The sequence below is a fragment of the Cherax quadricarinatus genome, chromosome 70, assembly GCF_038502225.1.
Source record: "Cherax quadricarinatus isolate ZL_2023a chromosome 70, ASM3850222v1, whole genome shotgun sequence".
In the NCBI taxonomy this organism is placed as follows: Eukaryota; Metazoa; Arthropoda; class Malacostraca; order Decapoda; family Parastacidae; genus Cherax; species Cherax quadricarinatus.
In genome coordinates, this window is record NC_091361.1 from 13,351,000 (window position 1) to 13,363,533 (window position 12,534).

The 12,534-nt window shown below is 42.5% G+C and overlaps 1 protein-coding gene and 1 long non-coding RNA gene across 3 annotated transcripts in view; one reads left to right on the forward strand and one right to left on the reverse strand.

The window, feature by feature from the left end:
* Positions 1-3,699, reverse strand: part of LOC128693436 (uncharacterized) — a 111,996-nt gene extending 108,297 nt beyond the window's left edge. Inside the window, exon 1 of the long non-coding RNA XR_008407756.2 lies at positions 3,619-3,699. This is a non-coding gene — a long non-coding RNA (uncharacterized lncRNA). The remainder of the gene's footprint in view (positions 1-3,618) is intronic.
* Positions 1-12,534, forward strand: part of LOC128702379 (whirlin) — a 1,352,782-nt gene that overhangs the window by 1,277,620 nt on the left and 62,628 nt on the right. The gene's annotated exons all lie outside the window — the stretch shown is intronic.

Sequence of the window (12,534 nt, forward strand, 5' to 3'; positions counted from 1 at the left end):
TGCTAGAGTACAAACACCAGAGTGACTGCTACAATACAAACACCAGAGTGACTGCTAGAGTACAAACACCAGAGTGACTGCTACAATACAAACACCAGAGTGACTGCTAGAGTACAAACACCAGAGTGACTGCTACAATACAAACACCAGAGTGACTGCTACCATACAAACACCAGAGTGACTGCTAGAGTACAAACACCAGAGTGACTGCTACAATACAAACACCAGAGTAACTGCTACCATACAAACACCAGAGTGACTGTTACCATACAAACACCAGAGTGACTGCTACCATACAAACACCAGAGTGACTGTTACAATACAAACATCAGAGTGACTGCTACAGTACAAACACCAGAGTGACTGCTACAATACAAACACCAGAGTAACTGCTACCATACAAACACCAGAGTGACTGCTACAATACAAACATCAGAGTGACTGCTACAGTACAAACACCAGAGTGACTGCTACAATACAAACACCAGAGTAACTGCTACCATACAAACACCAGAGTGACTGCTACCAAACAAAATTTAAAACGCGCACTAAATTCTCACTCTTCCATATAAAGTAGATGTCCATGTACTAACCAGTCTGCTGTTTTTTTTTTTTAGTTTCCCAAGACGTGTATTACATTTACAAAGAATGTAGTTGAAGTTGAAACGGAACAAACACAAAACAAAGACGTATTATCAAGATCTAACTAAAAGTAGCGCACACACATTCAACTAGCGACACACTCGACTGTGTTTACATTGACGTAATTACATCAAAGGAACCCACCGCTTTCCCAAGAGTTGCCGAGGTTGATAAAAAGAGGGAAGCACTCCCTTACAGAGACAAGTTACAAACATCGATGTGTGTTTTTCGAAATAGCAGATTACCAGGACCTGAACATTTTATGGGGAAATTTGATGATAATTACCGTTATTTCTAGTTAGTTGTTGAGTGAAGATAATCGTATGGGCAATATTTATATTGCACTAATGAACTAGTGGGTAAGTGATAACCCCGTTAGGGCCATCTAACGCCTAAGAAATAAGTCCAAACAGGAAGGAGAGCTTCTGTGTTTTGATCCAAGAATAGTTCACCAGTAAACGAGGCTCTATAGCACAAGAAATTAACTAGAACTCTCCTCACAGCACACCCCTTCACAGTACACGCCCTTCCACAGCACACCCCTTCACAGTACACGCCCTTCCACAGCACACCCCTTCACAGTACACGCCCTTCCACAGCACGCCCCTTCACAGTACACGCATCTTAACACCTCTCTTCAGAGCATATTTCCTTCCGAACACGCTATCCTCCACAGCATATATCGTTCCGAACACGCTATCCTCCACAGCATATATCGTTCCAAACACGCTATCCTCCACAGCATATATCCTTCCGAACACGCTATCCTCCACAGCATATATCGTTCCAAACACGCTATCCTCCACAGCATATATCGTTCCGAACACGCTATCCTCCACAGCATATATCGTTCCGAACACGCTATCCTCCACAGCATATATCGTTCCAAACACGCTATCCTCCACAGCATATATCGTTCCGAACACGCTATCCTCCACAGCATATATCGTTCCGAACACGCTATCCTCCACAGCATATATCGTTCCAAACACGCTATCCTCCACAGCATATATCGTTCCGAACACGCTATCCTCCACAGCATATATCGTTCCGAACACGCTATCCTCCACAGCATATATCGTTCCAAACACGCTATCCTCCACAGCATATATCGTTCCGAACACGCTATCCTCCACAGCATATATCGTTCCGAACACGCTATCCTCCACAGCATATATCGTTCCAAACACGCTATCCTCCACAGCATATATCGTTCCGAACACGCTATCCTCCACAGCATATATCGTTCCGAACACGCTATCCTCCACAGCATATATCGTTCCGAACACGCTATCCTCCACAGCATATATCGTTCCAAACACGCTATCCTCCACAGCATATATCGTTCCGAACACGCTATCCTCCACAGCATATATCGTTCCGAACACGCTATCCTCCACAGCATATATCGTTCCAAACACGCTATCCTCCACAGCATATATCGTTCCGAACACGCTATCCTCCACAGCATATATCGTTCCGAACACGCTATCCTCCACAGCATATATCGTTCCGAACACGCTATCCTCCACAGCATATATCGTTCCAAACACGCTATCCTCCACAGCATATATCGTTCCGAACACGCTATCCTCCACAGCATATATCGTTCCGAACACGCTATCCTCCACAGCATATATCGTTCCAAACACGCTATCCTCCACAGCATATATCGTTCCGAACACGCTATCCTCCACAGCATATATCGTTCCGAACACGCTATCCTCCACAGCATATATCGTTCCGAACACGCTATCCTCCACAGCATATATCGTTCCGAACACGCTATCCTCCACAGCATATATCGTTCCGAACACGCTATCCTCCACAGCATATATCGTTCCGAACACGCTATCCTCCACAGCATATATCGTTCCGAACACGCTATCCTCCACAGCATATATCGTTCCAAACACGCTATCCTCCACAGCATATATCGTTCCAAACACGCTATCCTCCACAGCATATATCGTTCCAAACACGCTATCCTCCACAGCATATATCGTTCCAAACACGCTATCCTCCACAGCATATATCGTTCCAAACACGCTATCCTCCACAGCATATATCGTTCCAAACACGCTATCCTCCACAGCATATATCGTTCCAAACACGCTATCCTCCACAGCATATATCGTTCCAAACACGCTATCCTCCACAGCATATATCGTTCTAAACACGCGCGTTTTCGAAGTGTGCGCCTCTTTCACGGTACTCTACCCTCACAGCACACACACACACTTCATATCACATACCCTTTCACAGCACATTACACTTCACAGCACAATGCATTAACATCATAGTCCCTTTTACAGCACCCTCTGTTTCACAGTACACTCCACAGCATCATTCTTTCAAAGCACACTCCCTTTACTCTGCACATCCCTTTACAGCATACTCCCTTTACACATCCTTTTACAGTACACACTTAAAAGCTTAAAAAACAACTCTACACAACACACCTCTCTACAACACACCTCTCTACAACACACCTCTCTACAACACACCTCTCTGCAACACACCACTCTACAACACACCTCTCTACAACACACCTCTCTACAACACACCACTCTACAACACACCTCTCTACAACACACCTCTCTACAACACACCTCTCTACAACACACCTCTACACATCATTCAACAGCTAACAAACCGTCTAAGAAGCTAGCAAAGTCTGTTAGTTATCATTCATTTCATTAATCACAAAAGCTCGTAAAATTCCGCCTCCACTGATCAAATAATTCTTTCAGTACTTGTACACTTAACTAATACATCAGTAACACTTAACTCATTCATTGCTCTTAATATTAATACAATGACATATTTTTCTGCTAAAATATACATTATATTTTATAAACTGCTATGTCAGAGTTCAGAATGCTGACAATTAACTGCAAAAACTACTCACCTCTCGCAATTGTGTTGAGTCATTTGTGGCAAAAAATAAATATTGAAATGGGTTACTATACTCACCTATTTAAATTGTAGGAGTGAGCGTAGGGTAGTGAGTGAGACTGGTGCTCTTTCTTAGCTCCTGCGTCACCTTATACTTCGTTTATTCTTTAGCTCAGAGCTGTCACAAGCCCAGGGAGGGGGGAAAACCTGTCGTACCGCACCAAACAACAATACAAAATCTAATAAAAACGATTTGGAACATATCACAAGGGAAAGTCTTGTCTTTTTTCACCTCTTAATAATTTCCAAGTTTATCGGTAAGATTCACTTGATATTTTTATTGAAATGGGCGATGAGATGTGCTCTGAATCGTACGTCTGGTAGGTACACTAATATTATGGAAACATGCGTGAATGATAAGGGAGAAAACGAAGATTAATGATAGGGAAGAAAGAGGAAGAGAAGGGAGAGAAAGAGGAAAGGCTGGAAATGGAAACAAGAGGTGTGAATTAGGGGGAAAGAGGGAGAGTTAGATCCCATGGACCGGAACCCTTGACCGACTCAACCTCTTTAGTACGACGCCGAGGAATCAAGGTCCTGAACCGTTAGTGTTTCAAGGTAGGGAGTGTGATCCCTCACTCCTTCAAGGTAGGAAGTGTGATCCTTCACTCCTTCAAGGTAGGGAGTATGATCCCTCACTCCTTCAAGGTAGGAGAGTGATCCCTCCTTCAAATTAGGAAGTATGAACCCTCACTCCTTCAAGGTAGGGAATGTGATCCCTCACTCTTTCAAGGTAGGGAATGTGATCCCTCACTCCTTCAAGATAGGGAGTGTGATCCCTCACTCCTTCAAGGTAGGGAGTGTGATCCCTCACTCCTTCAAGGTAGCAAGTGCATTTCCTTATTTTTCAAGGTAAAGTGTGCACCGTCTCCTTCAAGGTGGCAACTGTGTTCTGCCTCTGCCGCCGTCGTTCCCCCTCCCCCCTCTCTCTCTCTCTCTCTCTCTCTCTCTCTCTCTCTCTCTCTCTCTCTCTCTCTCTCTCTCTCTCTCTCTCTCTCTCTCTCACTCTCTCTCTCTCTCTCTCTCTCTCTTACTCATTTATTTTTTCTTTCAGTTTTTGCTGGTGGGTGAAATTATGGCTACGACAACATTGATTAGATATATACTTTTTATAATAGCCGACGCACTGTCAGGAAATTTGAGTGAACAACAATATAAATCAATCACTCTGACATTTTTTGGGTTATTCTAGGTAATTTACACATATGATACCGTGTATGATAATTTGTGAAGCTGTATTTACATAAACCTGTATCTAAATAAATCTCGACTCACACGCTGAGGTCCGGGGGTCGACCCGCGGTACACTTGGCAACATTAGGACGTGTATCCTTTTAAGACACCTGCTGCCAGTGTTCGCCCATCAGTAAAATGGGTTCCTGGGTGTTAGTCGACTGATATGGGTCGCATCCTGGGACAAAATTGACCTAATTTGCGGGAAATGCTCTGCATAACAATCGGCTTTCTATATAGTAGTGTCAGTAATGACAGCTAGGACTGTCTACCTTGTACATGTACTTGTAGAAATTATCATTATTATTATTATTATTATTATTACTACTACTACTATTACTACTACTACTACTACTACTACTACTACTACTACTACTACTACTACTAGATAGGGTGACCAAGCTGCCCTTGGTGTTCAGTGGGGCTATCAAAATTGGCTGTGGGAGGGACGACTAGGGACGTCCAGTGAGGGAGAGGTATTTTGATGCTGCTGAAGAGCTCTGAGCTCTTTATTCAGGGAAATGGACGTGTCCTTTTCTTTGTATCAAACCTAATTTCCTTTCATTTTCCTGGAGCTCGTATGACTTTTATGGGTTTGGCGTTTTTCCAAAAATATACAAATAGGGATAATTCGGGAGAAACATGAGCATTGAGCAGACACAGAGAGGCTCTTCCTACTCACACCCCTTTCTTTCAACCCCCCCACACACACACGCACGCAAGCACGCACGCAAGCATGCACACGCACCCCCCCCCCCGCACACACACACACACACGACATAACGGAAGGGATAGACTCAGTGTCCCTGCTTGCAGATGATGTGATCTTAAAAAGGAGAATTAAATCGGTCGAGGATCAGGCAGGACTACTAAGAGACCTGGTCAGGCTACAAGCCTGGTCCAGCTACTGGCTCCTTGAATTTAACCCCACCAAATGCAAAGTCATGAAGATCGGGGAAGGGCAAAGAATACCGCACACAGAGTACAGTCAAGGCGGCCAAAGACTCCAAACCTCATTCAAGGAAAAAGATCATGGGTTGAGTATAATACCGAGCACATCTCCTGAGGTGCACATCAGTCAGATAACTGTTGCAGCATACGGGCGTCTGACAAACCTAAGAAGAGTGCTCCGATACCTCAGTAAGGAATCTTCAAAACTCTGTATACAATGTACGTCAGGCCCATGTCGGAGTATGCAGCACCAGCCTGAAACCACACCTGGTCAAGCACGTCAAGAAATTAGAGAAAGTGCAAAGGTTTACAACAAGACTAGTCCCTGAGCTAAGGGGATTGTCCTACGAATAAAGGTTTAGGGAAATCGGCCAGAGGAAACTGGAGGACAGGAGGGTCAGGGGAGACATGATAACGGCATATAAAATACTGCGAGGAATTGACAAGGTGGACAAAAACATGATGTTCCAGAGATGAGACACAGAAACAAGGGATCACAATTGGAAGTTGAAGACTCAGATGAGTCAAAGGGATCTGAGGAAGTATTTCTTCAGTCATAGATTTGTCAGGAAGTGGAATAGCATAGAAATTGACGTAGTGGAGGCAGGAACCATACATAGTTTGAAGACGAGGTATGACAAAGCTCAGGAAGCAGAAAGAGAGAGGACCTAGTAGCACTCAGTGAAGAGGCGGGGCCAGGAGCCGAGTCTCGACCCCTGTAACCACAATTACGTGAGTACAATTAGGTGAGTACGCACGCACACACACGCGCACACACACACACGCACACACACACGCACACACACACACACACACACACACACACACACACACACACACACACACACACACACACACACACACACACACACACACACACACACCCACAGGAGGGTCAGGGGAGACATGATAACGACATATATAATACTACGAAGAATTGACAAGGTAGACAAAGACCAGATGTTCCAGTTATGGGACACAAAAACAAGGGGTCACAGTTGGAAGTTGAAGACTTCTGTGAGTCAAAGGGATGTAAGGAAGTATTTCTTCAGTCATAGAGTTGTCAGGAAGTGGAATAGCCTTGAAATTGAAGTAGAGGAGGCAGGAACCATACATAGTTTTAAGACGAGGTTTGATAAAGCGCAGGGAGAGAGAGGACCTAGCAGCGATCAGTGAAGAGGTGAGGCCAGGAGCTATGAATCGACCCCTGCAACCACAAATAGGTGAGTACGCACACACACACACACACACACACACACACACACACACACACACACACACACACATATATATATATATATATATATATATATATATATATATATATATATATATATATATATATATATATATATATATATATATTATTTTATTATTATCACACTGGCCGATTCCCACCAAGGCAGGGTGGCCCGAAAAAGAAAAACTTTCACCATCATTCACTCCATCACTGTCTTGCCAGAAGAGTGCTTTACCCTACAGTTTTTAAACTGCAACATTAACACCCCTCCTTCAGAGTGCAGGCACTGTACTTCCCATCTCCAGGACTCAAGTCCGGCCTGCCGGTTTCCCTGAACCCCTTCATAAATGTTACTTTGCTCACACTCCAACAGCACGTCAAGTATTAAAAACTATTTGTCTCCATTCACTCCTATCAAACACGCTCACGCATGCCTGCTGGAAGTCCAAGCCCCTCGCACACAAAACCTCCTTTACCCCCTCCCTCCAACCTTTCCTAGGCCGACCCCTACCCCGCCTTCCTTCCACTACAGGCTGATACACTCTTGAAGTTATTCTGTTTCGCTCCATTCTCTCCACATGTCCGAACCACCTCAACAACCCCCCCTCAGCCCTCTGGACAACAGTTTTGGTAATCCCGCACCTCCTCCTAACTTCCAAACTACGAATTCTCTGCATTATATTCACACCACACATTGCTCTCAGACATGACATCTCCACTGCCTCCAGCCTTCTCCTCGCTGCAACATTCATCACCCATGCTTCACACCCATATAAGAGCGTTGGTAAAACTATACTCTCATACATTCCCCTCTTTGCCTCCAAGGACAAAGTTCTTTGTCTCCACAGACTCCTAAGTGCACCACTCACCCTTTTCCCCTCATCAATTCTATGATTCACCTCATCTTTCATAGATCCATCCGCTGACACGTCCACTCCCAAATATCTGAATACATTCACCTCCTCCAATCCAATCTTTCATCACCTAATCTTTTTGTTATCCTCATAACCTTACTCTTTCCTGTATTCATTTTCAATTTTCTTCTTTTGCACACCCTACCAAATTCATCCACCAATCTCTGCAATTTCTCTTCAGAATCTCCCAAGAGCACAGTGTCATCAGCAAAGAGCAACTGTGACAACTCCCACTTTATGTGTGATTCTTTATCTTTTAACTCCACGCCTCTTGCCAAGACCCTCGCATTTACTTCTCTTACAACCCCATCTATAAATATATTAAACAACCACAGTGACATCACACATCCCTGTCTAAGGCCCACTTTTACTGGGAAATAATTTCCCTCTTTCCTACATACTCTAACTTGAGCCTCACTATCCTCGTAAAAACTCTTCACTGCTTTCAGTAACCTACCTCCTACACCATACACCTGCAACATCTGCCACATTGCCCCCCTATCCACCCTGTCATACGCCTTTTCCAAATCCATAAATGCCACAAAGACCACTTTTGCCTTATCTAAATACTGTTCACTTATATGTTTCACTGTAAACACCTGGTCCACACACCCCCTACCGTTCCTAAAGCCTCCTTGTTCATCTGCTATCCTATTCTCCGTCTTACTCTTAATTCTTTCAATAATAACTCTACCATACACTTTACCATGTATACTCAGCAGACTTATCCCCCTATAATTTTTGCACTCTCTTTTATCCCCTTTGCCTTTATACAAAGGAACTATGCATGCTCTCTGCCAATCCCTAGGTACCTTACCCTCTTCCATACATTTATTAAATAATTGCACCAACCACTCCAAAACTATATCCCCACCTGCTTTTAACATTTCTATCTTTATCCCATCAATCCCGGCTGCCTTACCCCCTTTCATTTTACCTACTGCCTCACGAACTTCCCCCACACTCACAACTGGCTCTTCCTCACTCCTACAAGATGTCGTTCCTCCTTGCCCTATACACGAAATCTCAGCTTCCCTAACTTCATCAACATTTAACAATTCCTCAAAATATTCCCTCCATCTTCCCAATACCTCTAACTCTCCATTTAATAACTCTCCTCTCCTATTTTTAACTGATAAATCCATTTGTTCTCTAGGCATTCTTAACTTGTTAATCTCACTTCAGAACTTTTTCTTATTTTCAACAGAATTTGTTGATAACATCTCACCCACTCTCTCATTTGCTCTCTTTTTACATTGCTTCACCACACTCTTAACCTCTCTCTTTTTCTCCATATACTATTCCCTCCTTGCATCACTTCTACTTTGTAAAAACTTCTCATATGCTAACTTTTTCTCCCTTACTACTCTCTTCACATCATCATTCCACCAATCGCTCCTCTTCCCTCCCGCACCCACTTTCCTGTAACCACAAACTTCTGCTGAACACTCTAACACTACATTTTTAAACCTACCCCATACCTCTTCGACCCCATTGCCTATGCTCTCATTAGCCCATCTATCCTCCAATAGCTGTTTATATATTACCCTAACTGTCTCCTCTTTTAGTTTATAAACCTTCACCTCTCTCTTCCCTGATGCTTCTATTCTCCTTGTATCCCATCTACCTTTTACTCTCAGTGTAGCTACAACTAGAAAGTGATCTGATATATCTGTGGCCCCTCTGTAAACATGTACATCCTGAAGTCTACTCAACAGTCTTTTATCTACCAATACATAATCCAACAAACTACTGTCATTTCGCCCTACATCATATCTTGTATACTTATTTATCCTCTTTTTCTTAAAATATGTATTACCTATAACTAAACCCCTTTCTACACAAAGTTCAATCAAAGGGCTCCCATTGTCATTTACACCTGGCACCCCAAACTTACCTACCACACCCTCTCTAAAAGTTTCTCCTACATTAGCATTAAGGTCCCCTACCACAATTACTCTCTCACTTGGTTCAAAGGCTCCTATACATTCACTTAACATCTCCCAAAATCTCTCTCTCTCCTCTGCATTCCTCTCTTCTCCAGGTGCATACACGCTTATTATGACCCACTTCTCGCATCCAACCTTTACTTTAATCCACATAATTCTTGAATTTACACATTCATATTCTCTTTTCTCCTTCCATAACTGATCATTCAACATTACTGCTACCCCTTCCTTTGCTCTAACTCTCTCAGATACTCCAGATTTAATCCCATTTATTTCCCCCCACCGAAACTCCCCTACCCCCTTCAGCTTTGTTTCGATTAGGGCCAGGACATCCAACTTCTTTTCATTCATAACATCAGCAATCATCTGTTTCTTGTCATCCGCACTACATCCACGCACATTTAAGCATCCCAGTTTTATAAAGTTTTTCTTCTTCTCTTTTTTAGTAAATGTCTACAGGAGAAGGGGTTACTAGCCCATTGCTCCCGGCATTTTAGTCGCCTCATACAACACGCATGGCTTACGGAGGAAAGATTCTTTTCCACTTCCCCATGGACAATAGAAGAAATAAAGAGGAACAAGAGCTATTTAGAAAAAGGAGAAAAACCTAGATGTATGTATATATATATGCATGTGCGTGTCTTTGAAGTGTGACCAAAGTGTAAGTAGGAGTAGCAAGATATCCCTGTTATCTAGCGTGTTTATGAGACAGAATGAGGTGGTATGGTCATTTAGAGAGAATGGAACAAAGTAGAATGACTTGGAGAGCGTATAAGTCTGTTCGGGAGGGAAGGCGGGGTAGGGGTTTTCCCCGAAAAGGTTGGAAGGATGGGGTAAAGAAGGTTTTGTGGGCGAGGGGCTTGGACTTCCAACAAGCATGTGTGAGCGTGTTAGGAGCGAATGGAGACTAATGGTTCTTTGAACTTGACGAGCTGTTGGAGTGTGAACAGGGTAATATTTTATGAAGGGATTCAGGGAAACTTGTTAGCCGGACTTGAGTCCTGGAAATGGGAAATACAATGCTTGCACTCTAAAGGAAGGGTTTAGGATATTGGCAGTTTGGAGGGATGTTTAAACTGTCATATCTGAACGTTTCTGAAAGACAGTGATCATGTATGAGTGATAGTGAAAGTGTTGAATGATGAAGTTTTTTTCTCTCTTTTTGGGTCACCCTGCCTCGGTGGGAGACGGCCGACGTGTTGAAATAGTCCCAAAAGTCTAGAAAATATGGAGAACTTGCCAATCATTATATGTTTGTTCCCATAGGCTCTGAGACCCTTGGCTCATGGGGAAAGAGTGCATCTACGTTCCTTAAGGAGCTAGGCAAAAGACTCATCAGGGTAACTAAGGATCCCAGAGCAGCTAGTTTTCTGTTCCAGCGACTCAGCGCTGCTGTTCAGAGGGGTAATGCCTGCTGTATTTTGGGCACGCGACCCAGTTCTGAAGAGCTGGATGAGATTTTTGCATTATAATCAGAGACAAACACGTAACAATATGTACTAGACATTTATCTCTCACATCTCATGTACTGTATATTCCATCTTTATATCACAATGTATCTCTTAAACCTTTTGTACCATGTTATGTATTAAAATATACCTATTGGTAAAAAAGAATGAAGAGATGGGGTGGTAGGGGAAGTGGAATATTCAAACGGCTTCAGGAAGAAATCCAAATATTCTTCCTTGAAACCTTTTTATCCACTTCTCTGAGGCTATGGGTCCCACAATTTACACCAGAGGTGGACCCCATCATATATATATATATATATATATATATATATATATATATATATATATATATATATATATATATATATATATATATATATATATATATATTCGATAAAAAACAATAAAATAAAATATTTTGAAAGTGATTTTGATAAAAGGAACAAGGCACTGAATTGTTGAAAAACAATGTTTTCTTGTACAATATCTGAGAATTTTTACGACTGTTCCACAAATATTGAAGGAACACATACTTATAGCCTCATAACTTGGGTTCCCAGATAGTCTCAGATTAAGAAATAATGAGCAAATAACCCTTACATAAGAGAGAGAGAAGCTTACGACGACGTTTCTGTCCGACTTGGACCAATTACAGTCACAGACAAAGAGTGAAGGAGCCAGTATAAACTGCCTCCCTCACTCTTCTGTGTTAGTGTGACTTTATAAATGACCCAAGTAGGATAGAAATGTCCGAAGCTTCTCTCTCCTATGTGCGGGTTATCTATGTATTGTTTCAGTCATTATATTGTGCCTTTTTGTTCATTACGAAATGTGTTTTCGCCTTCATATGAGCGTGTTGTTAATCTTTATATGAGTCAAGAGCCTTCAGTGATGAGATAGAATGTTGACAGAGTCAAACTCAGTGTCATAAATTAGCTTCAGCGCCACTAGGATGACAATTCAGTTTGCAGTGTAGACGCCCAGTTGCTAATTATGTCCAACGCAACAAATTTATTATGGTTCTTAACTAGGCAGGTGGCAACAAGAGCAGATGGACCCCTGCCAGAACACTCCTGTTCAGATACATCAGTGTATATAACTTGTGGTCACTTATTACTAACAACTAGGCGAGAAATTTCTTCCTGAGCTTTAGAAAGTGATTTAAGAAAGGGATTAATCTATAATCTATGGATAAA